The 15,489-nt window shown below is 36.2% G+C and overlaps 1 protein-coding gene across 2 annotated transcripts in view; it reads left to right on the plus strand.

Annotated features, from left to right (window-relative positions):
- The first annotated feature begins 2,082 nt into the window (after positions 1–2,082).
- LOC131428336 (voltage-dependent calcium channel type A subunit alpha-1-like) overlaps positions 2,083–15,489 on the plus strand; it is a 182,170-nt gene continuing 168,763 nt past the window's right edge. For both annotated transcript variants that reach the window (XM_058592229.1, XM_058592230.1), the window contains exon 1: positions 2,083–3,281. The gene's annotated coding sequence lies outside the window, so the exon portion shown is untranslated. The remainder of the gene's footprint in view (positions 3,282–15,489) is intronic.

Genomic DNA, 15,489 nt, shown 5'->3' on the forward strand with positions numbered 1-15,489 from the left:
GTATGTATAAAATTTTTAAATTTTGTATATAAGTTTATTTTAATTTGAATTTTGGTTTCTGAAATTGGATTAGGCTTTTTTGAGAAAACGATTGAGCTTTGAGAAATGATTTTTCACTGGAGCCGGAATTCTAAAACCGGTATGGCCGAAGTCAGATAAATTCACCTGAGTAGCTGTATAGTTTACATTTGTTTCAAAATATTTGAAAATCAGTGAAGACATCTTTGAGAAATCATAGCACGAATTAAATTTTTAGGTGCCTTCTGAATCGACAACTGAATACCACTATAACTGAAAAAAGTTAATTGTTTTTATCGATTATCCAAATCTGCTAATCCGATAAACCTGATTAATTTATGTGGACATTTTTATACCAATCACTCTGTATCCCCGAAACCGGAAGTTGGATCTGACTGAGAAGCAAGATGTTTTATAGAATCTTGAAACTTTTCATTTGAATCTTAGATGATTTTTAGATTTCATTTGAATCTTAGATCGGTTCAGCCATCTACGAGAAGAATGAGTTACACAATTTTGATTTCGTTTCACATATCATCCTGTAGTTCCGGAACCAGAGGTCGGAACCAAACATAATTTAGGAACTTTGTTTTGGAGCATACGACTTTTTGTATGAATCTGAATTTGTAGAAAAGAAATTTTCCGAGAAAATTGAGTGAAATTATTTGTCACACACGCATTTGCTGATCTCGACGAACTGATTCGAATGGTATATGGATGTTATGTTATTCCAGCATTTATTGCTGTAAGTAGTTTAAAACAATATAATTAAAAAAAATCTGCCATCATCTGGTTTACATATGTCATATTCGAACGACGGGCCGTGCTAAAATCGGTCCGAGGCTAAATGTCATGAAAAGGATGCTGTACACAGTCTTTTTGGTACTTAGAAACAATTGTATGTAACAGTATAAAAATCGTGTTTTCCGTTGCTCCCAAGCATTTCTTTGTCATACAGCGCTCAAAACTCCTACTGCTGGAATAGGGGGAAAAGTCGTTTACACAAAAATTTCGATATCTCCGTTAAAAATGGACGGATTTTAACAATCTATGGCTTGTTGGATAGGTATTACCGTGCGGAATCTAAGTCTGCAATCATATTCTGTTTTCAAGGTCAATTGTGACAGATATTGTCAAAAAATGTATATGTCATTCGGCCCTCCGGGCCTCGGTTTTCACAGTGATTGCATAACCTTTCTATATGAGAACGGCAAAATGTGGGAAGGGTTTTGTTTATTACTATGGAAACCTTTGAATTGTTTCATTTTTAATGTAATTGTGCTCGGTCGTGTCTTGCATACAACCTTGTAATTTTTTTTATCCCCTTGATATTTATAGTGCTAATATGACCTCCTCTAAACCCTGTCAACTATTCACACTTTTCCCGATAATGTATTGACTATTGTTTTGATTGGGATTTTGAGTTTATTCTCTTGAAAATTGTTTAAAGTTAATTACGGACACCCCCTCTGCCTTATTCATCGTAAACAGACGTAGACATAATGTAAAACTTCCCCCCTACTTACTTCTGCCTTCCGACATTTTTGGAATAATTTTGTGTAATTCCTTAAGCTCCCGCAAATGTCAGTTCTCTAGCCTATACATGCATTCACATTAAGCACATTTCATCGGTTTTCTGAATTCAAACATCAACTGCCGAACGGAGCTCTGCTGCTGAAAATGCTACTGTCAGAAACTTTCCCGTACTTTGGCAACTTAAGTCAGCACGAGGTCAATTCGCTCTGGCTTGTGTTTCAACCACCCACATTGAGTACCATTGCCTCCCACTATGCTCACACACACAAAAACACTCCGACAAACACGCTCACCTACCGTTGTCCTTTCACTCCCGCACGTCCGGGTAGAGCGTGGCGGAGAGCCTTTTGCCAACTTGGGTCGGTTGTGAGTTGGTGGAGTTTAATAGGGGCAAACGGTGCTGTGTATAGGCATATGGTCATCCCACTCGCGCGCACACACGTGTGTCCTGTCCTGGGTTCTCGTCTTTCCCGCAGCGAAATCCAGTTCAGCTGTAGGAGAGCGCAAGTGAAAACCAGAACACAGCAGCAACGGCAGCCAGCAGAGCAGCACACATCAGGAAAATTCAGAATTGATTTTGCTCGGAAACGGTCGATCCTGCAGAACTGGAAAAAATTGGACTTTTTCGAGCAAAGTGAGCCTAGAAAGTGCTGAAAATCCGTTTGAAAACGTGAAACTTCGCTGGAATCGTACGGATAGTGTTCGGTTGGCGACGGTGCGGTACCGAAAAAGTGAATTTTGCTGCGTGGAAAAGAAAAAGGAAAATTTTGAGGCTCTGCAGGATAGCCTACCACTGGTAAAGGCAAAGCAGGAAAAGTACTGCAGGGGATCTAGAACACTGGTGACACTGGTGATAAAACCCTATTTGGGATAAGTAATTCTTCAATGGATGTGAAAAAAAAACAACGAAATGCGATGAGTGCTAGATCGAAGTTGGCTTGCATAGATGATCTGTCATAACGTGATGTTTGACGGGTGTTTTGTTGCGGTTGTTTTCGATTAGTAGAATTTTGGTTGGCATGATCCAGAGAAAATTATCCAATTTTCACCAAATGCTCCCTTGCCTACCGTGGAGCGGTGTGAGTGTTGCGGCATCGGTGTGAGAGAGTGTATTCTACAATAAAAGTTTGTGCAGTGTTTGGGTCACGCTGGCAGAGTAGCTGTGGCAGCAAGAAGGTGGATAGTAGGAAAGGTTATGTGCTAACAAAATAGAGCATTTGTGGGCCACCCGTGCAGCAGTGGTGAAGCAGAAGAAAACTCACAAAAAATATAGATCTGAAAGAGTGGAAGCAAACGGCACCTCAGGAGAAAAAAAGGATTAAAAATTAATTTCCGTTGGCCGCTAGCCAGAGCGAGGATATTTCTGCTGGCCACCACCGGGATTTGCCGGGAGCTGCCAAGTAAGAATCGTCCGCGCACGTACCTACCTACCCGGAGCTAGAGGGTGATATTTCGTATTGCTGGGGTTGGTGACAATAAAAAATCATTATGACAACAGCAACCCGCAGCCATTCACGTTTCACCGCTGCTGTCGGTAGCCATGGGCAAAACTAGTTTAGTGGAACAACGACGAAGACGACGACGACGACGACGACGAGGGGTTGATCTCATCATCAGCAGGCTCCACGAGAACTACGCGATTCCTGCTAACGGCCTTAGTGCCTCAACGGCATCGACGGTGGAACCCATCCTTATGTGCTATTGAGTGAATGAATTTCTGGGTTAAGGTAATTATTGCTTTTGTTTTTATGTTACTTTGTGAGAAATAATCTGTTGAGTATGGTTGCGGTTAACGATTAATGACTGTTTGTACTGCACTTCTGTTTATTTCTTCGGAATAGAGAGTGCACTGTTTTCACAACAGTATAAGTATTTGAATTTATCATTTTAGATACATGTTTCGGTAAGTGTACCGAAATGGAGCACTGTCTAGTCTGATCGGCCGGTTACACTATGGCATTGTGAGTCTCATCTTGCCATCATAAATCAACTATCTCGTTCCATCTAGTCTTACGCAGTAAATTGGGCCTCCCGGGAGTTAATGGCAGCCAACTTCGATCCGACTAAATGAAATCATTTCTATCGAGCATGAGAAAAATGCTGGACTAATACATCTGTAGAATTCCAATGGATAACAAATAATTGTTGGTTGATCCACAGATATCAGATATCCAGACTTCCACACGGAAAACCCTCCAATCAAAAACTTACGATCTCGCAATTTTTTATTTCTGCAGTTGTTGTTTTAACTAATAATTAGTTTATTCAACCAATTTGCTATTTGATTTGCACATATTAAAGTAGTTGAAAAATATGCTGTTTTTAATGCTGTCTAATGTCAAAAACAGCACAAAGCAAAACAAAAATCGCTGAACGGTCGGTCAAGTAAACCCTATCGTTTTGAGAGTTTACGAATTGCTCAATTTGAAAAATTTTCTCGTCAGAAAATACAATGTTCGGAAATTGACCGCTTTCGGCCAAACGAAGCAACTCCTTCGCTCTCTCAAGTCAAGATTTTTTTTCGCGTTCACTTTTGGCAGAATGCTTTCTGGCGCTTGTAAACAATACAACTCCGAAATGTCATTTAGCAAATTTCTAGAGAGCTGATGCCCGTGCGTCAGCTGCGCGAGCGGTCTGAAGTTGGTTACACTTTGAGTGCCGGACCCTGTACATATTTACTGCTCTGGTGTTACAAGAAGAAACGATCGATATAAAGTAGTGCTATGTACATAACTGATAGCCGTTAGAGATATTGCAATTACCAAACGTGTTTAACCCAGTGAATTGTATGCGTTTGAATTTTGGTCTTAAAATCAACTTGATTCTCCATCGTGAAATGCATGTTAATGAATGAGCATCATGTTATCTTCAAGTCATGTACAAAAATTGTATGAACAAAGTGATTTAATTGAAAATGTTTAGTGTTCATTCATATAATCTGTTGAAACTGTAAGTTGCAATGGCTCAAAAAATAAAAATCAGTGCATTCGGTTCGATCTTTTGTTCGTAATTAATATAGTGGTCACAATTATAAAATTTTGTTGAAACCAGCACTACTAAAAGACAGTATACTATTCATAATAAATATTACATATTTTTGCCTTTCTCATATAGAAAAATTATGAAAACACTTGAAAAACCGACTAGTAAAAATTGGCCCGGAGGGCCAATTGTCATATATCATTCGACTCAGTTCATCGAGCTGAGCAATGTATGCCTGTCTGTCTGTCTATGTGTGTGTGTGTGTGTGTGTGTGTGTGTGTGTGTGTGTGTGTGTGTGTGTGTGTGTGTGTGTGTGTGTGTGTGTGTGTGTGTGTGTGTGTGTGTGTGTGTGTGTGTGTGTGCGTGTTTATGTGTGTGTGTTTTTGACAAACTTAGATTCAAATGAAAGGTCTCACGGTCACATACGAAATTCCTGAATTTCACCACGATCCGACTTCCGGTTCCGGAGTTATAGGGTAAAGTGTGTTCAATATTGTACACCGTCACTTAAACGTAAAAAATTTTCTAAACTGGTCTCAAAACTATACAAATCGATAGTCATTATCAGTAGGCAACTAAACAAACCGATTCAGGCTATCCTGGTATCCGGTTTCGGAAGCACCGGAAATAGTGGACATATATACCAAAATGGATCTCATTCACTTTTCTCAGTGATGGAAATGATCAAATGAAAGGTCTCACGGTCCCATATGGATTTCCTAAATTTCATACGGATCCGACTTCCGGTTCCGAAGTTATAGGGTAAAGTGTGTTAAATATTGTACACCGACACTTGAACTGGCGAAACAAAAACCATAAAAAATGATGTAAACTGGACTCAAAACCGTCAATCATAGGGTCAAATGAGAGGTCTTGGGGTCCTACCAAAAATCACTGCATATTTTCGAATACAACAAACATTTAAATCGTCATTTAGAGTGCGATGGCAAAATTGGATAAAATCTTCAAAATTTTAATAAAAACTAGTATAGTTTGTACATCATGTTAGTTGGTGGCCGTACGAACCGACTTCAATTATACCGGTTCTCGGATTCCGGTGCCGGATGTGCGTATAATAGTGTACCCAGTTCGTTTTCTTAAGGATGGCCTAACCGATCAGAGAAATGTTTCATTCTTTATGTCATACTAGGTAATGCACAAACAATCTCTTGGTTTCTTTCAAAAATCATTTTGAATAGCATACCACAGTATTATATATGAGAAAGGCATCATTACACCACTAGGTGGATTGATTTTTTTTTATATATCTTAACATACCGTATTTTCATTTAAAAAATCAGAACATATATCAATAAGGAATATTTTATTGTCGTTCAAAATCAATAATTTTGCTGAAGTTGAAATAACTAACCGTAATATCTAAAACAACTAAAACCGATTGGTTGTAAATAAAATCTTTATTGAAATTGAAAGGTGTGTGTCTTGACTAACTGATCTTTTTTCAACAGAAAATTTTGTTATTTCAACCATCGTTTCTGTTGATCGAAAAACAAAAATGACAGTTTAGAAAAACCAACAATCGATTAGTTGTACCAAATTTTAACCAATCAAATTCAGAAAAACAACAAAGATTTTGGTTGTTTCACGATCGCGAGGGGTTCCGTGCATATGAACTGGAATGAGATTTTCACAAACTTAGTTTCATATGAAAAACCATGTTGCCCCAAAGAACGATATTGAATTTCGTTTGGATCAGAATTCCGGTTCCGGAATGTGCAAAAATTACAAAAAAATCACTCATTTATTTTCGAAAATGGTCGGTTGTCCCCAACATAGATTAAAATTAAAGGTCTTACATGCCCATAAAACGGTTTAAAATTGTAACTCGAAGAAATTTTTTCGTTTCAATAGCCTGTTTCTATACTAGTTTATGTGAAAACGAATAAAATCACTTGAACTAGCCATATAATGCTTGTGTTTTGCACATCTTGCTAGGTAATGAGGAAAAATATATTTTTCGGATAGATCGGCTATCAGTTTCCAGTGCCGAAAGTCCTGGGAATATTGATCAAAAACTTGCGTTATTTAGAACGACAAAGCAAATTTACTCGAAATTTGACTCGAAACTGTTTCGAATAGTAGGTTATGTCAGTCGCTGGCCAAACAAACCGACTTTGGCCGTATTGGTTCTCTGTTCTCGTTTCTAGAAGTTCCGGAAAAAGTGATGCAAAACGCTATTTAAATTCATTCGGATCCTACTTCCGGTATTGGAACTACAAGGTGTAGTGTGTTCACAATTTCGAAACGTCATTTACAGAGTAAAAATAATGACTCGACATGTACTTCACTAGTACTACTAGTTCACTAGTCCGATGTAAAATTAAATCGAAATCGAAAAAATAATGTTGATGCCAAAAGGTTTAGAATTGCATGGAATGTCGAGATTTAGTGTCATCTCGAAAAAAAATGTTTTTGAAAAAATCGACTTTTTGGAACTTAGAAAGTCCCAGAAAGTTGATTTAAAAAAAATATTTTTTGAGATGACATTAAATCTCGACGTTTCATGCAGTGTTAAGAGTTTCGGCATCAAAAAAAATTATTTTTTTTGGAAATTTCATGTACTCCCCCCTATGGTGCTTTAACAAGATCGAAAATTTTCAAACCTTAACCGCCGGGCAGCACCCCTTACGCATGTCCGATTTAGCTCAAATTTTGCATGAGGACATTTTTCGAGGTGCTTAAACTTTGGAGTACTAGCGCTTTACGAAATTAAAGGTGATCCCAAAATAAGAGCGGTAAAATTCAACGTGTTTTGTCGGTTATGTCACTTATACAATCATATCTACGGAACCAAAAGTCACAGCCGTTTAATCTTTGAACTTGATCAATGGTCCAATAGTAGCTTTCAAACGAGCCTAAGTTTGTTAAAATCGGTTCAACCATTTCTGAGAAAATTGAGCGCGTAAAAATACAACGCTTTTTATCGGTTACGTCACTTATACAATTATATCTCCGGAACCAAAAATGACAGCCATTTGATCTTTGAACTTGATTAATGGCCTGACAGTAGCTTTCAAAAAAGCATAAGTTTGTTTAAATCGGTTCAGCCATCTCTGAGAAAATTGAGCGCGTATAAATATCTTCTAAAAGTGCACACACACAGACATTTTCCGATCTCGTCGAACTGAGTCGAATGGTATATAACACTATGGGTCTCCGATGCTTCGTTCGAAAGTCGGTTTTCCCAGCAATTCTAATATCTTTCTATAGAGAAAGGCAAAAACGTTTATTTTTTCTGTCAAAGTATTTTGACAATTGAAGAACAGTAAAGCAACTTTCCATTCAGTTGTCTGCTCTAAACATGAAAATTGATGTAAATTCACAAAATATTTTTATTTGTGCATAGCGAAAATGAAAAAACGAGAAAAAAAATCTTCTAAATTAGGTTAACAGTCAGTGGTGTACCAAAAAAATCCCAGGGCACCCGAGGCAAAATATAATTTTCGTCGATTTGCGTCTCCCATCGTTGGTTTAGCGAGCAAAACAAAACAATAGCCTGAACTGGGGATGAAAAAAAAAAGGTCACAAGGATTTGATTCAAACTAAAGCTCTCATTGTTTTGAAAAATACTGCTCAATTTCATCCGAATCCGACTCTCGGTTCCGAAATTATAGGGCGATGAGTGTCAAAACATTCAAATAGTCATTCAAAATGACGATGCAAAACTAGTACACTGACGCGTACGGTCCGTGCGATACGAAAGAAGAAAATACCACTGGTTTTGATCCGTTCGCAGCGTGCTTTGCTCAATTTCGTATAGCGTTCAAGGTTGCCACATTTAAATCTATATTGTTCAGGTGAAAGATATGTTAATCTGTAAATCTTTGATTCGATTTGTACCTACTTGTTAGTATTATGAAAAAATCATGATAACGATACTTTTCTATAAAAGTACACTTATTGCCTTTCTCATATAAAAAGTTTATACAAACACTTGAAAAATTGACTAGTGAAAGTTGGCCCGTATGGCTAACTGTTCTATATTATTTGACACAGTTCATCGAGCTGAGCAATGTCTGTGTGTGTCTGGATGTGTGTGAGTATGTGTCAAATAATATCACTCATAACCCCGACTATACTGGTACCCAGCTCCCGGTTCCAGAAGTACCGGAAATAGTGGTCAAAAATTTTGAAACGAGTCTCACTCAAATTTCTCAGAAATGATTTGATCGATTTCCACAAACTTAGGCTCAAATAAAAGTTCGTGTAGTCTATAGGTTGCTTTTTATTTTAATCTGGGTCCAACTTCCGGTTCCAGAACAAAAGGGTACAGTGTGTTTTATCATTTAGTGCAACGATGCAAAATAAAGATAAATTCTTATTAACTTGACATAACTGATTACAAATCGAAAAGGTCATGTTAGTTCATACCCAAAGAAAGTTTCTTATTTGATTCAAGATCGAAAAACAAATTTCTTGACAGAATTTTCTAGTGATATTTTAGAAAATATAAGTGATATGAAAATGGCATCATTACACCACTAGGTTGATTAAAAAAAGGTTTTAAATGTACGTGTGAATGTGTGTAACAAAAATATGCACTTACTTTTCTCGGAGACGGCTAAACCGATTTTCACAAACTTAGATTTAAATGAAAGATCTTAGAATACCCATAGCCTTCTTTTAAATTTTATCCCGATCTGACTTCCAGTTCCTGAGATACAGGGTGATATGAACAAAAAAAAAAAACAAAAAATGTTCTCTCATTTTTTGCAGAAATAGCTCAACCGATTTTTGCAAACTTAGATTCAAATGAAAAGTTTTATGGTGTCATAGCCTGCTATTGAATTTCATTTGCATTCGACTTTTGGTTCCGGAGTAACATAGTAATATGTGAAAATTTAAAAAAAAGCACTCAATTTTCTCGGAAATGGCATCAACGATTTCCACAAACTAAAATTCAAATGAAATATCTCATAGCTTTTAAAAATTTGCTGGAACATTTTATCTCTAACCGACTTCCGGTTTCGTAAATAAAGCGTAATAAGTGGAAAGTTTTCAATTTCATTAGAATTTTTTCACAAGCGATAGTAAAAACAGGTACAAATACCCTAAAACTGATTCGTAAATTCTGCTAGTTTGCAGAACTTGTCTCTCATTTTCTGTTCCGGAAGCACCGAAAGTAGCGGAGCAAAACTCCCAAAGTAGGACTCACTTTGACTTCTCAGCGATACTTGAACCGATTTTCCCAAATCATAATTTAAATTCAAGTGAAATTTCATCTGGATCCGACTTCCGCAATTACAGGGCGATGAGTGTCAAAGCTTTCGAACCGTATTTGAAATGACGATCGATACGCAATGGTACGTGCTGGCACGGAAGAAGGAAACACAACAAGCATTTGTTCAATTTCGTACACGCTTTTAAGAAAACGATACGAATACGAATGTCTTCTACTGGTGTGTGATTTTAGTAGAAGACAGCGCTGATGTTGAGAAAAATCTTTGCTAATGAATTCAAATTTATTTGAGAAAAAACATACATCGGAATTTCGTGCTCAGCGATGTATACGCAATTCTCACAGCCGGTTGTACAGTAATACTGGGCTGATGGTGTATCGATGTCATTGAAAACGCAAATAATATTAATATACGTACTATTATAAAAATTATTCAAAATTATAATAATTATAACAATAATAATAATCCTAGTACATGTTTTATGCTGTTGAATCATGTTGTTTATCAGAAATCTATATATATATATATATATATATATATATATATATATATATATATATATATATATATATATATATATATATATATATATATATATATATATATATATATATATATATAGATATATATATATATATATATATATATATATATATATATATATATATATATATATATATATATATATATATATATATATAGATATATATATATATATATATATATATATATATATATATATATATATATATATATATATATATATATATATATAAATGCAGAGATCATTCTTTGTAATCGCATCACTTAAGAACGGATGGACGGATTAACATGATTCTTTTTTGTATGATCAGTTTTAACCCCCACCGGGTTCGTACATCAAAAAAATTAGGAAAACTTGCCGGAAAAGTGGGAAAAATCCATAAAGTTTTTTTGTATGGACAATGGAATTTTTCACTGAAAAAGCAGCCAATGATTGCTAGATCTACGAATGATGTTTGGCGCGCAAAGAGTTGCATAAGTGCTTGGCCATCGAGAAAAAGACTACTAGATCGTTGAAAAAATTGTTTGGCGTGCAACGATTAGTAGTGGAGATTTCACGTGCATCATTTAGAGCCACGTGCTAAATTGGGTATTCAAACTTGCCAAATGACTGAATGACGGAATGCATATGACTGTTCTAGAAAACCGCTGTAGGCAGGAGAAAAAGTTCTGATATCATTTACCAGTTGATGAATTGTAATTATTGAATAATATTGGCCACTCCGGTCTAAAAAATCAGAAAATTTTTGAATGAATCAATACAAAGATTCCATTGATGTTCTTTCAGACAAGCTCCACCAACATGGACTTCCAGCGGTTATAAATAATTATTTGCACAACCTTTTGTCAGAGAAGTGCATGTATTTTTCACATGGCGATTTGGCAACATTCAGAATTAGCTACATGGGTCTCCCGCAAGGCTCATGCCTCAGTCCGCTCCTCTATAATTTTTACGTGAATGACATTGACAGCTGTCTAGTAACCCCATGTACACTAAGACAATTGGCAGATGATGGCGTGGTTTCAGTTACTGGGCCCAAAGCTATTGTTCTGCATAAACCATTGCAAGATACCTTAGATAACTTGTCCGTTTGGGCTATTCATCTTGGTATCGAATTCTCTGCGGAGAAAACAGAGTTAGTCGTCTTTTCAAGAAAGCATGATCCCGCGCAGCTTCAGCTCCATATGATGGGAAGAATGATCCAACAGGTTTTAACTTTTAAATACCTCGGGGTGTGGTTCGATTCCAAATGCACGTGGGGAGGACACATTAGGTATCTGATAACGAAATGCCAACAAAGAGTAAATTTTCTTCGAACAATAACAGGATCTTGGTGGGGTTCTCATCCGCAAGATCTAATAAAATTGTATCAAACAACGATACTTTCAGGGATGGAATATGGATGCGTTTGTTTTCGTTCCGCTGCAAACTCTCATATTATCAAACTTGAGCGAATTCAGTACCGTTGTTTGCGAATTGCCTTAGGCTGCATGCACTCGACACATACAATGAGTCTTGAAGTTCTGGCGGGAGTTCTTCCATTAAAAGATCGATTTTGGGAGCTTTCATCACGCCTGCTAATAAGATGTGAGGTGCTGAATCCCATGGTAATTAATAATTTCGAACGACTAGTCGAGCTTCGATCTCAAACAAAATTTATGACAGTATATTTTAACCATATGTCACAGGAAATCAACCCTTCAAGATATATTCCTATCCGTGTCAGCATCCTAAGTGCCCCTGACTCAACTTTATTTTTCGATACATCCATGCAGCGTGAAGTGCGTGGAATCCCGGATCATCTACGCTCGACGGAAATCCCAAAAATATTTTCAAGTAAGTTCAGGCATATTGACTCTGAGAAAATGTTTTATACGGACGGATCGCGAATTGAAGAAGCGACAGGGTTTGGTATGTTCAACAATAATGTTTCGGCCTCATTTAGGCTTCAAGAACCTGCATCTGTTTATATAGCAGAGCTAGCAGCAGTTCATTATAGTTTGAGTGTAATCGTCACATTATCTCCAAACCATTATTTCCTCTTCACAGATAGTCTGAGTGCAATTGAAGCCATTCGCTCAAACGCTGCTGGCAAAAATGAACCGTTTTTCCTGGGCAAAATAAAACAGTGCCTGAACGACATATTGAACAATAATTATCTAATCACTATAGTCTGGGTCCCGGCTCATTGCTCCATTCCTGGCAATGAAAGAGCCGATATTTTAGCCAAACGTGGTGCTATTGAGGGTGAAATTTATGAGCGACCGATTGCTTTCAACGAATTCTATAGCTCGTCTCGCCAAAGAACACTTGCCAGCTGGCAAGCATCTTGGGATAGAGATGATCTGGGTCAGTGGATGCACTCAATTATTCCGAAAATATCGACAAAGGCATGGTTCAGGGGACTGGATGTGAGTAGGGATTTCATTCGTGTGATGTCCAGACTCATGTCCAATCACTACACGTTAGATGCACATCTCCTTCGAATTGGGCTCTCCGAGACTAATCATTGTGCTTGCGGAGAAGGTTATCGGGATATTGATCATGTCGTTTGGACATGCGTGGAGTATCGTGATGTCAGATCTCAACTAATAAATTCTTTGCGTACCCAAGGTAGACTATCCAATATCCCAGTTCGAGACATTCTTGCTTGTCGTGACCTTTCATACATGAAACTTATTTATCATTTCATAAAGAAAATTGGAGTTTCAATTTAATAAAGGCCCCTTTTAAGACTTAGTTCTGATCCCAGCTGCGTCCATGAGTTCAACCAATAGCTAAATTAGAATAAAAATTATGTAATGATACAAACAAACTCGAAACAGTTTATGAAATTATCAACAAAATGTCTGAAAATAACAGCTTATTTTATAATTTATGGAAGTTAATCGTTTGGTTCAAATAATATTTCCGAGTAGATTTCATAATTAATGACGAGTTACCTAAGATGATATTTAAGCTATAAGAGAATATGTTTTAATAAATTCAAAACGTTGTGACTATGTTAGAATTAAATTAGGATAAGAATATTATGTAAAAGTGATGCTACGGCGAAGAAAAACTTATGTAAACTGCCTTAAGAAATAAACGTATTTATGGAAAAAAAAATCAATACAAAGATTGTGCTGTAGAAGCGTTCAGGTCAAACTAAGGGATTTTCCTTGTAGTTTGTTTTCTAATGATTTAGATTATACTAAGCGCACATAATAAGTGGCAATTAGATATCAATGTTCAAGATGATTACCATAATGTATTGAGACAGCTATTTCATATTCCATATTCTTCGAAGAATGTTCAAATTGGTAAGATCAATATCAAATTACAATTTAATTACGTCTTCTCTCTAAGCAACCTAAGGTCCACAGTACCTGAAAAATATCCACTTTATTAGAGCTCTAAAGTTCGAGTGGCAATTTTTGGCAACTTGAACATACAGAACAAGTTCTGAGAAAGCTTTTTCGCTGCATAAAAGCTCTCGCTGCATAAATGTAATTCCTAAAACACGGACTATTCAGAACGATGTTTAAGTCAGATCTAAGTCAGTTGGACTAAATACAAATTGTAAATATTGTAAATTCTACCATCCCGAATGAACAACTTTAGAAGAGAAACTCTTCAACATTGTGTTAGGTTTATCAATACAAATTTCTGGTTAGTAAGCTCTTTTTTATCGATTACCGAAAACAAGAATCACACCCGGAAGAAAAAATTTGGCACCTTATATCCTTTATGTCGAAGCCATTAGAGAGGAATATCTGTTCAGTGCATTGACTCAAAGGATGAGATGACAATCTATGCATTTGCTCAATCTCTGCTTAACAGAAGTGTTTCACATTTTCACATTAATTTTTGGTGATATTTCTTTTTTGGGCTAAAGCGAATGTGTATCGAATTCTATTGATTGTAGGTTAGGTAATCAAAAAAATAATGGAGAGAAACGTTAACCACTTAGTCGTTAGATAATTCTGCTGTCCGAAAACAAATTCGAACAAATAATTTTTGGGGGAGACGAAGTTCGACGGGTCAGCTAGTTACATATAAAAATGTAACAGAAACCCCAGGTTCGCTTGGTTCGTTAGATTTCGTTTAATTGGTTTAATCGATATAGAACATGAGTTATAAGTCAACCAATTGAAATTTAAGCAAAGTCTTTGTCTCTATCATCAATATTCAGAATGAAATTTTATTTCACGGAATTTTCGCTCTTCTCATATGAAAAAGATATACAATCACCTTGAAAACCGATCTTTGCAACGAGTTTCATGTACTATTCGAATCAAGTCGTTGAACACGCAAAATGTATATGGGTATGTAGCATTTTTGTGCACTCACTTGTCTTGAAGATTTTCACAAACAGATTCAATTTAAAGGTCGGAGCAAAATAACCTAAAAAGAAATCTAAACTAGGCTCGAAACCATTCCAATCGTTAGTCATTTTTAGTAGGCGCACTATCAAAATAATTTCGGCTATTCTGGTTCCCGATTTCCGATTTCGGAAGCATCGAAAATAGTATCCAAATGCTCCAAAATGAAATTAAGTCTAGTCTTAGTTTTACGAATTTTCGAGAACTTAGGTTCAAGTGAAAGATCTTACGGTCCCATATCAAATTTCAGAATTTCATCTGGATCCGACTTTAGGCTCCGGAACTACTGGATTAAGGATCAAGAGTAAACCAAGTTCACTTGTGTTGGTAATTTGTTTATTACGTACATTTTATTTGGTACGTATGTCATAGATCTATGTATTCATATATACAATGCAACGAGTTTATCAAAGTGGCTTGCACGAATGAGTTTCAAACAATCTTTTTTAACAATAATTTATTCTCAAATGAATGTTAAGCCTGACATTTTTAATGAAATATTAGTTTTGATCAATTTTTCACCAACGTTTGGTGGAAAATTATTTACATTTTATGAATGTAGATTTTAATTCTTTAATAAAAAAAAGTTAGCAAAACTGCTTCAATGCATTTCTATTAGAATGGGCTACATAAAATAAACAAAACTAGATATTTTCTGTAACAAAAGTTGTTTTTCGGAAAAATAAATAGTTCTACGACAACATTCCATATCCATTGCCTTTCGCGTGTTCAATTGAAGGTTTCTTTTTTGCGGGATTACTTTTAGAAGGTACGTAAATCTTTATATCGCAATAATTTCGGCAAGAGGAAATCCATATAGGAATGTGTGGAAGTAAGCTAAAAC

This window comes from Malaya genurostris, chromosome 2 (assembly GCF_030247185.1).
Source record: "Malaya genurostris strain Urasoe2022 chromosome 2, Malgen_1.1, whole genome shotgun sequence".
NCBI lineage: Eukaryota > Metazoa > Arthropoda > Insecta > Diptera > Culicidae > Malaya > Malaya genurostris.